Here is a 17,499-nt window from a genome sequence, read left to right on the forward strand (position 1 = left end):
GGATGCTGAGCACAGCCTCCCCAGGGAGATGAAAGGCGTGGGAGTCAGAAAAGTGATTAGTGGGCACAAATCGAAGCTTAAGTTCTAAACCTGTCTCTTCATCTCCAACACCGAGGTCGAACTTGAGCTCCGCAAAAGGGTATCCATTCGAATGCTGTCACGGACGCGAAGGCGCCGTGAAGAGCGGAACACAGGCCCTCACTGGGGCGCAGCGGCCCTTTCGGGCCCACCCGGGCAGGAAGCGCCGGCCGCGGGGAAGCCAACCTCGGGACACAGCCGGAAGCTGGTGGGCGGAGCCTTCCCGGCAGCCGCGACGGGCAAAGCCAGGAGCCAATGGGGCGCTGAGGCGTTCCCCCTGCGGCCAATGGGGAGCTGACTGAGGCGGGGCCGGACCAGCCGCCTGGTAACGGCCGCGTGGTAACCGGCTGCGAGCTGCTAGGGCTGAGCGGGCGCTCGGGCTTCAGGTACGCAGGTTGAAGATCGAGGAGGTGAAGAGCACCACCAAGACGCAGCGCATCGCCTCCCACAGCCACGTGAAGGGGCTGGGGCTGGACGAGAGCGGCCTGGCCAAGCAGGCGGCCTCGGGGCTCGTGGGCCAGGAGAACGCGCGCGAGGTGTGGCGGCGGGGCGGGGGCTGAGGCATGGGGACTGAACTGAGGGGGGAGACCGAGGCGGGGACGGGGCTGAGGTGGGCCCAGGCGGCGCGGACCTGGGGGTGGGGCGTGGGGAGGACGTCCCGGGGCGCGGCGACGACCCCGCGGCCTCGCTTCTGGCCGCGAGTCCTGACTGACCGCCGCTCGGGGCCAGGCCGTCCGCGCGGCACGGGGGTCGGCGGGGAGTAGATGGGCCAGGTCCCTGCTCTCCGGGAGCTCGCGTTTCAGACACAGACGTTTAAACCGCTGAACAGAAGGGCCGTTATTAGACTTCGGGGATCAGTTCCTGCGGGGCTCTGCGGGCCCGGGCACGGCCTTTGAGTTGCTGTGAGCGCAGTGAGAGGCTCTGGGACTTTTATAATCGGGAGGTGATCTGCCTGAGCAGGTGGCAGGTACAGAGGCCTTTCTGAACATTCCAGTTAAGCCCACTTCTGCTAAGTGATGCTGGTGCCAATTGCCTTCGGCCGCATTATCATCACAAAACTGTTCAGGCTCTTTGTGTGTGTGTGTATTTTTTTTTTTTGATGAAAACATTGAGGGTGGGAGAGGTCACTTCACCCATCCGCTTGCCACCCAGTTTAGTAATAGTAATGCTGGAGTTTGTGCCTGTGTGCCCCTGACTCCTGAAGCAGCGCGCTCTGTGGTAGGACCGCCCCCTTCGGGCCCCCTTCAGCCCTAACGTCAGCCCATTTTGCCCCTGCGGTGGCTCGGCAGCTACAGAACTCCTGGAAAAGGCTCTTGCCTCCTAGCCTGATTGTGCTAATAGAAAGGGCCAAAGAGAAGCCTCTGGTTTCCATTTGGAACATCAGGTTTCCAGAGAGGAAATAGTGACAGGGCCAAGGTGACTTTGAAATTTCTCTTTATCCAGCTTCTGCTCTCCGAGGGCCTGTCTCTGCAAGTAGCTGACATTGTTGAGTGCTTTTCACGTGCCGAGCACTGTGCTAAGCAGCTCCGTTTCCATTGTCTTATTGTTCATCACCACCCTTATACCTGTCCCTCCTTCACTTTGTTGTGACACTTTTCAGACATACCAAAAAGTTGAAAGACTTGTGTAGTGCGTACCTGTGTTCCTGAATTCTACAAGTAACATTTTAGTCTGTTGCTTTGTCTTCTGTCTGTTCATTTATCCATCTAACAATCTACTTTTGCATTTCAAAGTAAGTTATAGACATTAGCATACTTTACCATAAACCCATTAGCCTTTGTGCCACTATGCTATGAACTCTGTTTTCAGATGAGGAAACGGTGGTTCCTAGAGGTTAGGTTATGGATCTAAGGGTACTCGGCTGGTAATTGGTAGAGCCAGGATTTAAACCTAAGTCTATCTGACTCCAGAATCCATACTCTTGACTCTGACGCTGTGTACCTCCGTGTGAATATGAGCTTCCCAAGGATAGAGACCGGGTAGTATCATATACCCAGAACTTGACTCATTATAGGGACTCAGAATTTATGTACTGAATTATTAGTCATCCCACCTCTGCTACCAGGTCCTTGTCTGAGTCTGGTCACATCAGCAGCCTCCTTGATGTTTAATGTCCTCATCTGAAAAATGAGAGTTAGACTAGGTTATCTCTTAAAGGCCCTTCCAGTTCATACTTTTTAAATTTTGGAATTCACTGGACATGTCTCACTGGAGAGAAGGAGCCTAAATGGAAGAAGATTAAATGCAAGGGGAAGTGTGTGAATAAGAGTACGTAGCCAAGGTTGGCAAAGGCTCTTCTACCTCTTTTGAGTTGCCCAAAGAGTCCCAGTGCTGAGGATTATGATATCAGAGGTTACTGTGGAAAGACCATAATGGCTCTTTTGTCTTTTTAGAAATGCAGCGTCTGAAGAATATCTTCTAGGCTGTTAAGTGCACTGTGCTTTTCCAGCTGAGCCAGAAATGGAATAGGGCACATCCACATGCATTCCTTGAACCCACGTTTTTGAGGGGTTGTCTAAGTGTGGGACCAAGGTACGTCTCCACAGTCCATGGGGAAAGTGGGAGAGGAGATAAGATGTGCTCACAAGACCCTGTCCACAAGGTACTACCCAGGTAGAGGAGCTATGGGCCTGCCCTGAGGCAAGGACGGTGCACCTTGGAGACAGTTGTGCTTTCAGTTTTTAGATTGGTGTGAGAAACCTTGAGATTGGGTGTTTAAGGAGTGTGACTTTCTCAGCCTTACTCCTTTAGAGTTAAATATTATAAAATACATAAAACCAGGAACCTATTTATGGAATATTTGAACATATATACACACACGTATCAATACGCAGTCAACTCTTGAACAACATGGGTTTGAACTGCATGGGTCCACTTATTCGCAGATTTCTTTCAATCAATACGTATTAGGGTGCTACATGACCCCCAGTTGGTTGAATCCAGGGCTGCTGAACCACAGATATGGAGGGCTGACTGTATAGTTATACGCTGATTTTCGCCTGCGTGGAGGTTGGGCGCCCCTAACTTCAAGGGTTCATGCGAAATACATGCTGTATGTATATAATGTCCATACCTGTCTATATATAGTATAGATGCTGTAAATGGCTTAATACTCCGAATATTTAAAATATACGAACAAACAAGTAATTTAATCTTGAGGATTTGAAAGGCATTCCTTGGATCTTAGGATGCTGTAGGTTAAACCTCACGTGCAGCATTTGCTTACAGCATTCTGGGATAGTTAACTGATGGCCAACTAGTAGAATATGTCATTGATTCTTAGCCCTTAGTGGGTTAATTTGGGAATGTGATGAAAGCTGTGAGCCCTCCCTGGAAGAATGCACATTTGAACATATACACACAGTCTTGTTTCCAATTTTGAGGTGTGTGGGCCCCTGGAGTATATGCCACTGCTCCCATTTGTACCCCTCCTGTCCGTTCTCCACATAGCAGCCATCAAGATACTTTAAAAACAAATTTTCAGAACATGACATGTGGCCTAAGACTTTTTCACTGGCTTCCCATTACATGTAGAATAAAATCCAAACTTTACTATGGACTGGAAGATTCTGTTCTGAGTGCTGCCCCTCCTGCCTCTACAACCTCATCTTCCCGGTCTGCTTGTTTTCTGAACTCTGGTCAGCACAGCTTTTCTGTCCCTTGGACATGCCAAGCTCATTCCTGTATTTTGAATTTATTGTTTCCTTTGCTTGGAACACTGACTCCTGCCCTGCCTGCAACTTCGTATATCAAATATAATGTCAAAGAGGCCTTCCCAGATCACTCTTTATTATAGAGTAACCTCTGCCCCCAGCCACTTGCTCTTTTGTTGCCCTTTTTTCTTCATAGTAGAGATTCTGTGTTTGTATGTCTCCTCCACTAGGACATGAGCTCCATGGCCCTCTACTGCCTCTGGCGCCTAGAATAGCGCCTGTGGTGTCCTGGCACTCGATGAGTCTGAGTTGTGTGGACCAGACACTGGAATTTTTCCTCCTGTGAAACATTTTAATATTGATTTATTATTTCTTTCTATTGTGGTTTCTAGGCATGTGGTGTGATAGTGGAATTAATCAAAAGCAAGAAAATTGCTGGAAGAGCTGTCTTGTTGGCAGGGCCTCCTGGAACTGGCAAGGTACTCATTTTCTCTCATTTTTTAAAATCTACCCAAGAGGATGATCTTAATGTGTAAGCCAAATTCAATTTGTATCTTAACTAGTCTTTGTTTAGCTAAATTGGTTATACGTATGTTTTTAAAACCGATGTGCAATAATACAGTTGAGTATCTAAAATCCATGCTTCTAAAATTCAAATTACCCTGGCTGACCTCCAGAGAAAAGAGAGTGAAGTCTTCAGAAGTGTCTTATTGTCTCTGTAATTTGTCTTTTATCTCTTTCAAGTTTCCTTTGCTTTGGAAATACATTTCTGTTGGCCTAGGGCTTCATAAAATCTTGGGAGTGACATCTGGGAAAGAAAACCAGTCAGCAAGCAATTTTCCAAATGCTAACTTGACCCAGCACTATTCTGGCTGTGTGAGAGATGGAAAGAAAAAGGAAAAAAGAATTAGAGACGTGATTTTTATCTCCAAGGGCCTTATAGTCTCTCCAGGGCAGAGAGGACACCATGGCAGCATGAAAAACTCCAGTTGAGCACTAAGCTGCGAGGCATCGCCCGATCTTAAATGCAGCTGGAATTGTAGCAGGAGGTGACACTTGGCTTGGTGTGGCTGGAGGGGTTGAAGCTTGACATTTGACTTTGCAGGGAAGAAAAGGGCCTTCCAGGTCGAGGGTGCAGGACAACTTGTGGGATCTGTGAGGGGCTTGGCTGGGTGCTTGAAACGCACTAGAGTCCCCAGTCTGGGCCCTGCTTGTTCTTCAGCAGGGCTGCTTGGCGCAGGAGAGGAGGAGCCTGGGGGAGTCATTGTGTAAAGAAAGGGGTTCCAGCTCTGGTGCTGAGACCCCAGGCAAGTCCCTTAGCCTTTCTGAAGCAGTAGCACAGCCCTGCCTGTTTGAGGGAGTTATTAAAGTGGCGGTTGTAAGATGATGACTCTAATTATCATTTTGAAGTCATATGATTGAATTGATAGTATGTCTTTTACTGGTGTCTAACTATAGAGGAGGAAGTGCTATATTTGTGAACAAGTATAAATGTGAGCTTTAATTCCCTTTCTGCTTGTCACTGTATTTACCATTTATTTGCTTATTGTTCCTTCTCATATCTTAGACCTTTGCTCTCCCTCCATTTCCTTCCTAAAGTACATCATTAAGAAGTTCCTTCTAGAAGTTTGTTGGTGGCAAAGTCAGGTTTGTATTTATTGTGTTGCCCTTGTTTTGAAAGATAGTTATATTGGATATATAATTCAGTTGACAGATGTGTTCTCTCAATACTGTTTCTCTCAGTGATATTTGCTACCTTTTGGCTTCTACTGTTGCTTTTGAGAAGACTGGTTTTGAGGATTTTGTCTTTTCTCTCTGGATGTTTTTGGGATATTTTGGTTTTGATGTTTCACTGTGATATGTCAAAGTGGATTTATTTTCATTTATCCTGCTTGATATGGATCTGAGTACATATTGTGTCTAATAAGTTCTGGGAACTGGTCAGCCTTTGTCTCTTCAGATGCTACCTTTCCCTGTTCTCTCTCTTCTCTTCTGGAACTCCAGCTAGGTGAGGACCTCCACTGCAGAGGTCCTCCACTTGGGCCGAGTTTGCCCCCCCGGGGAACATTTAGCACTGTCCTGAGATGTTTTCGGTTGTCACACTTGGTTGGGCCGGGAGTGCTGCTGGCATCTTGTGGGTGGAGGCCGGGGGGGTTGCAGGGCACCCTGCAGAGCACAGAGCAGCCCCTGCAGGAGGAGTTCTCCAGCCCAAAATGCCCACGGTGCCAAGACTGGGAAATCCTGGGCTGGAGCTTCTCATTTTGTCTTCTTAGTCTTTGAACCTCTTTTATGTTTTCTGTTGTTTTGACTCTTCTGCGTTCTGGGTAGCTTCATTAGACCTCTCTTCCAGTCTGTCTTGTAAGCTGTTAGGAAGCTACTCTTTAATCCAGCCCATTGAATATTTTCCATTTTGAAAAATTTGAAACCTACAAAAGAGTGGAAAGAACAGTTTGATGAATCCCTCTGTACTCTACTCATAGGTAACTAAGGGTAAATATTTTGTGAGATTTGTGTTTTCTCTATGTTACTTCTGAACCATTTGAAATTAAGTGCAAAGGGACCTTCTCTGTCATTCCCATGATATGGTCATCCACCCAAGAAATGTAATGTTGCTAATAAAATTGGCTAATATCTAGTTTAGCCAATATCTCCAAGTCATTTCAGTTTGTGGCTCTTTCATTTTTTTATATTTTTAAATTGAATTATAATCACATATCACACATTGCATTCATTATTGTCTCTTTAGTCTCTTTATCGAGAACGGTTCCTGTCCCCTGCATTTTTGGTTTGTTTTCTTTTATGACACTGACATTTTTGAAGAGCCCAGGACAGTTGTTTTGTAGAGTACCCTACAGCTGTCCTCCAGTGGTTGTCTGATTGTGTCTGAAACATTCAGTCCTTTGGCAGAACGTGATGCAGGTGATGTGTCTGGAACCTGCATCACAACAGGGGGCTGACGCCACGTTCTACTGTGAGGGGACTGGTTCCCTCTGAAATTTATAATCATCTGGGAAGTGACAGTTCGAGACGTCCTGAATATCCTTTTACCCTATGGCTGTAGCATTCATTGATGGTCATTGCCTTATCAGTTATTGCATTGGTGGTTGCAAAATGGTGATTTTCTAAATCTGTCGTATCCTCTACATATATTAGCTTGCTTTTTTTTTTTAATGAAGAAGCCCCTCCCTCCCCCACTCATTATTTTTAATTTCTTCATCTCTTCAAAATCTGTTTTTTGCTTATTTGTTTGTTTTGGCCGCGCCATGCAGCTTGCAGGATCTTAGTTCCCCGACCAGGGATCGAACCCATGCCCCCTGCAGTGGAAGCGTGGAGTCCTAACCACTGGGCCTCCAGGGAAGTCCCAAAATCTGGCTATTCTTGATAGCCTCTTGTTCCTTGTTCGTGAAATACTTTCTTATTTATTTTGTATCCTGTATCTGCTTGTGGACTCACGTTTGATCAAATCTGAGGCTTCCCTGATCTCTTGGTTAGGGCCGAGTGCTTCCTGAGAGGACTTGGGAGGGCCCCTGCTGTGCTGCCAGCACAGGGTACGTGAAGGAAATTTTGTGGCTTGGGTTTTTTGGCCATCAGGCAGTGTAGAGACCAATCCTTAATCTGTTTGAGAGCCTGCTGGTGAGACTTCCTCAGCCAGAGCTGTGGTGAGACGGACAAGCCTGTCTTTATCCCTTGGAGATTTTCTCTGTGGCCACCTTGTCTACTGACGTGTGCCCTTCAAGGCTCCTTTTTATCCAGGGGTTTCTGGCATCTGTCAAACACCTGCCCAGCTTTTCAGAGTAGTAAAATACCTTGCAATGATAGTTTACTACTTTGGGTCTATCATGACTACTTAACTTATTCTAGATATTTTGTAACAGGAGGGAGTGGCCGTGGCTCTAGTGGCCGCTTTGCTGGAAGCATGGGTCTCTGGTGCTTTTGTAACATTGTATCCATGGACCTCAAGGTTCAGACAACTTAACTGAGTGGCCGGCAGGAGTGTGGTGCTTGTTCAGAGTATGGCCATTCCCCTCCTGAGGCCTTCACACTCTATTTTTTTTTTTTTTTTTTTTTTTGCAGTACGCGGGCCTGTCACTGTTGGTGGCCTCTCCCGTTGCGGAGCACAGGCTCCAGACGCGCAGGCTCGGCGGCCGTGGCTCACGGGCCCAGCCGCTTCGTGGCATGTGGGATCTTCCCGGACCAGGGCGCGGACTCTCAACCACTGCACCACCAGGGAAGCCCTACACACGCTTAATAATGGGGCTTTGTGTTTGGGTTTTAGAAAAAGGTGTTCGGATGAAGTTGAAAACAAAGTAGGTTTTTTAATCTTTTGGCAACAGCCTCTTTTTTGTGCCACTTGCATGGGGGGTGGGCACACAGAAATAGGTCTTGGAGATTGGGGTTTGCATCCTGACCCTTCTGCTTGCTAACTGTTTGACTTTGGGTGAGCTGGAAATTTCTGAGTTTCAGTTTCTAAATTCACAAAAGGTGAACTAGATTATCAAGTTCATAGGCTGCTTGGGAGGGTTCAGTGGGATCCCTCGTGCAAGTCACCCAGCCCTGTATAGTAGGTGTAGGTATAGTCTGCACAGTAGCCATATCATATGCCAGCCTTCTGGGAGCCTTTAAATGGAGGAAACTAAACACACCTGAAGCATTTCTTAACCAAGCATTTATCATATTTTAATGGAATATGTCGATCATCTCTTCTGTATTTGGTAGTGGTGGGGGTCTGCATTGAATCAGATGCAGCATTGTCTTTGGAGTTCACAACTGAGGGAGGGGTGTTGGGGCCTGTAGCGACAGGGAAGAGAAAGAGGAGTGACTGGAAAGGTGGCGGGCTTTGGATAGAAGGTGAGCGTGGCTGGCCTGAGGCTCTTGCTGGGAGTCCTGGTGTCATTGTGCTGCTACATGCCCCGTTATGCTCCAGAGATTTTCCCTTCGCTCTCAGGATACAAGAGAATACAGCTTTAGAGGTATCAGCCTTGAGGGCACAGACTCAGATGCCTACTCAGACGGGCAGTGGGGCTGAGTGAAGCACCCGGGAGCCCACACGAGCCCTTGCTGGGGAGGCAACTGCCCACATGTCCACTCCCAGTGCTGCTATGTGGTCACAGGGGCCCCTTGTGGCCAGACCTTCTTGCTTCTCAGAAGAAGCTAAATAATTGTATTTTTATGTGAAATTTCCCAACATTAGAAAATGGGCAACAACTGAGTTTAAAAACACACATGAGGACTTCCCTGGTGGTGCAGTGGTTAAGAATCCACCTGCCAATGCCAGGGACATGGGTTCAATCCCTGGTCTGGGAAGATCCCACATGCCACGGAGTAATTAAGCCCGTGCGCCACAACTGCTGAGCCTGCGCTCTAGAGCCCGTGCTCCGCAGCAAGAGAAGTCACCGCAGTGAGAAGCCTGTGCACCACAATGAAAAGTAGCCCCCGCTCGCCGCAACTAGAGAAAGCCCGTGCACAGCAATGAAGACCCAACACAGCCAAAAAAGAAAGAAAACACACATGAGACTCTGCAGGCCAAAAGAGGAGCAGTCTGTGGGCAACTAGTTTGCTACCGGTGATCTAACCCAGGACTTTGATTTGACAGATGAGGAAGTCAGGCACCAGAGATTTGCCATGTACCCAGGGTCATGTATGCTAACACATATATATGGAATCTAAGGGAAAAAAAGGTCATGAAGGACGTAGGGGTAAGACGGGAATAAAAACACAGACCTACTAGAGAATGGCCTTGAAGATATGGGGAGGGGGAAGGGTAAGCTGTGACAAAGTGAGAGAGTGGCATGGACATATATACACTACCAAATGTAAAATAGCTAGTGGGAAGCAGCCACACAGAACAGGGATATCAGCTCCATGCTTTGTGACCTCCTGGAGGGGTGGGATAGGGAGAGTGGCAGGGAGGGAGACACAAGAGGGAGGAGATATGGGAACGTGTGTGTATGTGTGGCTGGTTCACTTTGTTTTAGGGCGGAGGCTGGCACACCATTTTAAAACAATTGTGCTCCAATAAAGATGTTAAAAAAACAAAAAAAAAACACTGACAATAAACTTACTTCCATATATCTTAACGAATTTCACAAAGAAACAAAGAAAAAGAGGTTCTGAATGCAGTTTCCATAATGATACAGCCCCATCTGACGCTATCTCCTGTGTACTGTTGCTAGGTAAGTCAACTTTGCTTTCTGAAAGTAAAGTCACATACGACATCTAGTTTAGTTGTACATATGTGTGTTAGAACAAGAAGAATTTGAGTATTTACCTTTAGGTAAACAGCATCACAACTGTTCTGTTGCTCCCCTTTCCCAATTCTCTGTGTTAGATAAAGCCACTCCTCCTCCTAAAACCACTGGCACCAACTCCCAAAGTGGCCACCTCAAAACAAAAAAGATAAAAGAAGGAAAATTTGTTCCCGTGAAATCCTGCCAAATCACATGCAAGAGAAATGGTTTATCATGCTGCCTAAACACAGTGCCTGATAAATGTAATGCCTAAACTGGACCCCAGATACACAGACCTTTAACCATAGAGTTTCTTCCCCGCCCCCGTGATATATAGTAGAGCGTGGTGACAGGGCCCCACTGATGTAGCTAAATGTTTTCAAAAGGTCCTGAGGAACTCCGGATCGTCATCTCAGAGAAAGAATGATTGATTTGAGTTATCAGGTCTGACAGGAGCAAAATCTGACTTAAGAGGGATAATGAGGAGGCCAGAATTGGACTTTTGGTCAAAAAAGTTGACCCCAATCACCATCAGGTGAGCATAGATAGGCTCGATAAAATTGTTCTGCATCTTGCACTGTTGATCTGCTCATCTGTATCTAATTATAACAACTATATCAGGTCTTGGTATCAGATTCCATCCTATGACTACATGGAGATGTTTCCTAAATCCAGCGTAAAGTTTCATAATAGGCTCTATTTTAAATAAAGATATGCCTCCTTTTTTGTCTCTTGAATTTATGTGTCCCACAAATAATTCTCCACAGTTACATGAGACACAGTGACCTGCACGAATAACTGTCTTCTCTTACAATTCTTTACACCAAACTAAGACATTTTTCAGTAGGCCTAGAACCACAAAGTCTCTTGTCTTTTCTTAATACCTCAACTGTAACCACAGTGGAAAATTTGATCTGTTGCATTTTCTTCAGCTTATTTATGCATCCATGCCACATTGCAGGAACCTAGCAAAATAATCCAAACAATGTAAAGCATCGTTTACCGAGGCCAGCAAACCAGAAAGATCAGATCACACTTATTTTGGACATACTGATGATCCTGCAGCTTCCCACACAAATCAGCAAAATAGGTGTTTCTGGATTTGCAATTAAAAAAACCCCTACGGTATATATTGTCCTCCTTTCTCTGTTCTTTCTGTGGAGACACAGACGGAATATGCACTGTAAAATCTAATGAATTCAGATTCCACTCATTTGTAATTGTTGTAATTCAGGCACGGGGAGTATGGTGACTAAACTTTATGATACCTTCTTTTCAGTGTTTATTTAAAAGAAGGAAATGTTTTCAGCTATCATCAAGCAATTCATAAACCACTCATATACACAGATTTCACATATTAGAGATACGTTTATATCTATACACAAACCTTAAATAGAGGCCATGAAATAGACTCAAATTTGGGTCTAATTAGCGTGGCATCCCAAAGAGCTCTCTCAAGATCTCAACTTTTCAGTAAGTGGGGCTGATTTGCCAGATTTTGTGAATTAGTAAGGCTGAACCCAATGTTACCTTCTGGTGAGGAACCTGGTGGGTGAGCAGAACAGAGTCTGGAGCCAGACGACCTGTGGGCCACTCCTGGTGTTGCCACCTGCAATATCCGTGACCTCTTAGTCAGGTGATTGATTTAATACCTCTGGACTTAAGTGTTCGCATCTGGAAAGTTCTGTAACAGTACGTAATCTATAGAGTTACCTCTCTTAAATGAGTTACCCTTCTCAAGTATGTGGCCCACAGTAATCACTCTACCCTTTTCCTCTGAAAATAAAAACTACAACTCATTAGATTTGGTTTAATTTCCTTTAGACCTGCCTGAAACTGAAGTCAACAGCGCTTACCTGTACCCACTGCTTAGGCTCTTAACAGTACTTTCTACAGCATGCCCAGAACTGTGGTTTTGGGGAGGACTTATTTCATCCTTATGTGTTAATTTGTTATGTGTTAAATTTCATGTGCTATCGGGGGGGAAAAAAGCACATAAAATTAACACATTAGAGTGGGGTGGGTGTAGGTAAAGCCCAAGCTTGTGCGCTTAGAAGGTCACTCAGAGGCACCAACATCACAGAGCAGTGCTAGGACTCTGCACTATTGTTTCCTGACTGCTTTTTTTTTTTTTAACATCTTTATTGGAGTATAATTGCTTTACATCGTTGTGTTAGTTTCTGCTGTATAACAAAGTGAATCCGGTATATGTGTATATACATCACCATAATGCCTCCCTCTTGCGTCTCCCTCCCACCCTCCCTAACCCACCCCTCTAGGTGGTCACCAAGCACCGAGCTGATCTCCCTGTGCTATGCGGCTGATTCCCACTAGCTGTCTGTTTTACATTTGGTAGTGTATATAAGTCCATGCCACTCTCGCACTTCATCCCAGCTTACCCTTCCCTTCCCCTTGTCCTCAAGTGCATTCTATACGTCTGCGTGTTTATTCCTGTCCTGCCCCTAGGTTCTTCAGAACGTTTTTGGTTTTTAGATTCCATATACATGTGTTAGCATACGGTATTTGTTTTTCTCTTTCTGACTTACTTCACTCTGTATGAGAGACTCTAGGTCCATCCACCTCACTACAAATAACTCAATTTCATTTCTTTTTATGGCTGAGTAAATATTCCATTGTATATATGTGTCACATCTTCTTTATCCATTCATTTTTCAGTGGCCACGTTGGTTGCTTCCATGTCCTGGCTATTGTAAATAGTGTTGCAGTGAACATTGTGCTACCTCTTTTTGAATTATGGTTTTCTCAGGGTATATGCCCAGTAGTGGGTTTGCTGGGTCATAACCCTCTTTCCCTGTTGGTGGGAATGTAAGTTGTGCAGGACAACCTTTGAGGACTGAGGAAGGTAGAGTATCTTTTGTATGAGGAGAAAGCCCTTCAAGGGTCAGTTCTGGAAGTTTCCACGGGGTACCTTTTCTGGTACCCAGAAGCCAAGAGCAGGGAGATGGCAGTGGAGAGGCAGCTCTGGTGGTCTTCAGTGGGGAGGGAGCTAATAAGGGTATAGTCCTTCATCTGGGCACCTCCCTGGCAGCCCCCAGGTCACCACTGTCTGCAGCTGAGAGCCAGGAGTGCTGTCGGGTTAAAACCTTCCCTGGGTCATGAAAGGGTGGGCACAGGGCCTGGCATCCAGAGAGAGTCCAGGGCTTGTCTCCTTACTTCACCTCCATTCTCTGTCTTCCCTTCCTATATTCTCCACCCTCAGTTGGGTTCATCCCTAACTTTGTGCTAATCACCACTCCTACCATTCACACTTGGCTGGGTGGTAAGAAAAACAATAATACTCATAAAACTGAAAGAATAAACCCACAATAGTAATAAAAGATAGCAACAATTATAGCACACATATTAGATGAATTACTTGCTCAAGATAAGTCAACCAGCCAGTAATGGTTCCCAGTATCAAATCCTGGTCTTCTGACCAAAAAGGCCCCACCCCTAACCCCTGTTTCTATATTGAGTGTACTTCTATGTTAGGACTCAGGCCGACACAGGGGAAGAGACTCAACCCAGGTCCTGTGGTCAGTTGATGGCTCTGGAACTGGACATACGTTTGATGACTTCTGTCTAGCTGACCTGTTCCTGTTCTTTGCTCTTCTGTGCTAATCCTTCTTCCTGGGGCTCAATAAGAAATTGCCTCTGGTCAAACTAGAATGAAAAAAAGGAGACAAGAAAGCATGAGGAAAAAGGAAATGATGAAGCACCAAAGTTCACTTCTTGCTGCTACATTTCCAGATGCTGTTTCAAATCTATTTTATAGGACAGAGGAGGCAAGGTGGGCCAGGAGTAATATATCTCAAAGTCCTATTGCCTGCCAGACATTCTTTGAGATTTTCTCCTTTTCTTCTTACAAGTCTAGAAGTAGGCGCCCTTAGTCCCATTTTACAGAGGGCCAACCTCAGACTCACGGAATGTGTAAATTTTCCAGGGTCACATGTCTACACTTTGCCCTCTACACAGATCAAGCAGCAGCCTCCTGTTTTAGATGATAGAATTCCAGGGCTTAAAAGACTGATAGTGGAAACCTCGCCTGATGTGGAATCTGGGCTGTGTCATGCTCCCCATTGGACATGAAGATGATGGTAGGGATGAAATCCTACTCCGTGGGCCAAGAGGACTGGGTGTGGGGACCACAATGACTAACTGATTCTTGAGGTGCTGAACTGGACCCAGAAGGCAGCACAAGCTGTTGCCCTTTGGAAAGAGAACCTGAATGGTAGGATATTAACATGTACACAACTACTATATGAAAGGGGTTTTACATTTTATCTCATTTAATCCTAAACTCTTTTCAAGACCAATAGGTACTTATAAATGATCAGAATCAGAATTTTTTGTGTGTATTTTTTAAAATTGAAGTACAGTTGATTTACAATATTGTGTTAGTTTCAGGTGCACAGCAAAGTGATTCGGATATCAGATTATTTCCCATTATATGTTATTAAAAGTTATTGAATACAATTCCCCGTACTTTACCATAAATCCTTGTTACTTATCTATTTTATGTATAGTAGCTTGTATCTGTCAGTCTCATACTCCTAATTTGTCCCTCCCACCTCCTTCTCCCCTTTGGTAACCATAAGTTTGTTTTCTATGTCTGTGAGACTGTTTCTGTTTTGTATATAGATTCATTTGTATTATTTTTTAGATTCCACATATAAGTGATATCATATAATATTTGTCTTTCTCTGTCTGACTTACTTCAGTAAGTATAATATTCTCTAAGTCCAACTATGTTGCTGCAAATGGCTGAGTAATAGTCCAATGTGTGTGTGTGTGTGTGTGTGTGTGTGTGTGTATGTGTGTGTATGAGTTTTCATTTCTTTCTGGATATATACCCAGGAGTGGGATTGCTGGATCCTATGGCAGCTCTGTGTTTAGCTATTTAAGAAACCTCCATACTGCTCTCCACGTGGCTGCACCAATTTACATTCAAACCAACAGTGTAGGAGGTTCCCTTTTCTCCGCACCCTCTCCAGCATTTATTATTTGCAGACTTTTCAATGATAACCATTCTGACTCATGTGAGGTTTTGATTTGCATTTCTCTAGTAATTAGTGATGTTGAGCATCTTTTCATGTGCCTGTTGGCCATCTTTATGTCTCCTTTGGAAAAATATCTATTTAGATCTTCTGCCCATTTTTTGATTGAGTTGTTTATATTTTGATATGGAGTTGTATATTTTTGGATATTAACCCCTTGTCAGTCACATCACTTGCAAACATTTTTCTCCCATTCCATAAGTTGTCTTTTCATTTTGTTGATGGCTTCCTTGACTGTGCAAATGATTTTAAGTTTAATTAGGTCCCATTTGTTTATTTTTGCTTTAATTTATTTTGCCTTGGGGCCCTGATCTAAGAAAATATTGCTACGATTTATGTCAGAGAGTGTTTCACCTATGTTCTCTTCTAGGAGTTTTATGGTGTCACGTCTTATATTTAGGTCTTTAAATCATTTCAAGTTTATTTTTGTATATGGTGTGAGGGAGTGTTCTGATTTCATTGATTTACATGGAGCTGTCCAGCTTTCCCAGCATCACTTGTTGGAGAGACAGTCTTTTCTCCATTGTATATTCTTGCCTCCTTTATTGAAGATTACTTGACCGTAGGTGGGTGGGTTTATTCCTAGGCTATCTGTTCTATCCATTGATCTATCTGTCTGTTTTTGTACCAGTACCATGCTGTTTTGATTACTGTAGTTTTGTAGTATGACCTGAAGTCTGGAAGGGTTATGCCTCCAGCTCTGTTCTTTTCCTCAGGATTGCTTTGGCAATTCTGGGTCTTTTGTGGTTCCATATAGATTTTTGGATTATTAGTTCTAGTTTTATGAAAAATGTAACAGGTATTTTGATAGGGATTACATTAAGTCTGTCGATTGCTTTGGGTAGTATGGCCATTTTAACAATATTAAGTCTTCCAGTCTAAGAGCATGGGACACCTTTCCATGTCTCTGAATCACCTTCCATTTCTTTTATCAATGTTCTATAGTTTTCATCATATAGGTCTTTCACGTCTTGGTTAAGTTTATTCTTAGGTATTTCATTTTTTGATGGGATTTTAAATGGGATTATTTGTTTACTTTCCTTTCTGATATTTCATTATTCGTGTAATGAAATGCAACAGATTTCTGTATATTAATCTTGTACCCTGCTACCTTGCTGAATTCATTTCAGGGAACAGAACTTAAAAGTTAAGTAACGTGACCTAGAAACAACCTTACCAATTGCTGCTCCAGGATTCATAATCTGGAGTTACACAAAGTAATCTGGAGTTACATTTTATCCTATGAACTGACATTCGACATCCTAGAAGGCATTATTATTCAGTTGTTCTCTCTAAAACAACTTGAAGTGAAATAAAAACACTAAAACTCATTAAAAAGGATTAGATATCCTCTGCATTACAAAAGTCACAAAAGGTGTGGAAAATCTGGGGGATATTGTATTCAGACGTAGGTTTATCTCTTCAATGTACAAAATATTCTTAAACAGTAGAGTTAGGTCAATGATATCAAGAGCGGATGCACAGAAAAACCACTTGAAAAGAAACCAAACTAAATAAATTAATAGGAAATGAATCATATTAAGCAAACAGGGTTGTCATGATGTACAAAGTAAAATATGATGACCCTTTTTCTGCAAAAGAATATATATGAACATGGGTGTATGAGGGTGATTAAATATGTTAGTGCATTACATACAGAGAAAAAGCTGGAGAGTAGGCACCTGTAAGTGAAGAGAAACTCTCTTTGTATTATGGTGGGCAAAAGGTAGGGACAGATGGGTGTGGCAATGTAATTTTGGTTTCTTAAAACGCATGTCTATATTTTTCCATACGTGTTAAACAAAGAGAAGTATTCATTGGTGCCCTAACAAAGTACTGAGATAAGTTTTGTTAAACAGATATATCAGCAGCCAAGTCACAAAATAATAGTGCAGAAATACATTTATTGACTTAGACACTAAACAGATTTCTTTGGTAATAAATCACTGAGTGTGGATTGTTGAAGATAGAAGATGTTTTTATTTTATAACTTTGCATTTCTATGCTGTTTCCAGAATGGAAACATTGAATAAAATGTTGAAAATACAAAAGATTGCAAACTGATTACCAATACGCTATTCATATATTCATGGCTTCGGAAGCAGATCAAAAGAATTGATTTGACAGTTTTTTGTATGTGTGTGTATTTGTATACATCCCTTTGCCTCAAATTTCTTTACACCAATTATTCATACACTAACTCATGCAGCTTTCGACTCAGTTCACTTAGGGGCCAGATTTCCAGTCCCAGGGCTTGAAGATCCCAGCATGGGCATGAATACAGAAGGATCGCTGCCAGTGTGAAGTCTAGAAATCTTGCTTTTAGGATGAAATTCATTCCCCTCCCCACCAACACCACAGTCCCTTCCATCCCCCATCCTTTGCCAAGGCCCCAGTTCAGACTTTTACACCTGCAGTTCTGACTCTGGTCACCAGGTGGCATCGCTCTCCATTTTCTACACATTTTTCTTTTTCCCCTCAATG

At 43.9% G+C, this 17,499-nt stretch overlaps 1 pseudogene; it reads left to right on the forward strand.

Annotated features, from left to right (window-relative positions):
* Positions 1-397: 397 nt before the first annotated feature.
* LOC137217324 (nuclear RNA export factor 2-like) overlaps positions 398-17,499 on the forward strand; it is a 29,606-nt pseudogene continuing 12,504 nt past the window's right edge.

The sequence above is a fragment of the Pseudorca crassidens genome, chromosome X (genome assembly GCF_039906515.1).
Source record: "Pseudorca crassidens isolate mPseCra1 chromosome X, mPseCra1.hap1, whole genome shotgun sequence".
Classification (NCBI taxonomy): Eukaryota; Metazoa; Chordata; class Mammalia; order Artiodactyla; family Delphinidae; genus Pseudorca; species Pseudorca crassidens.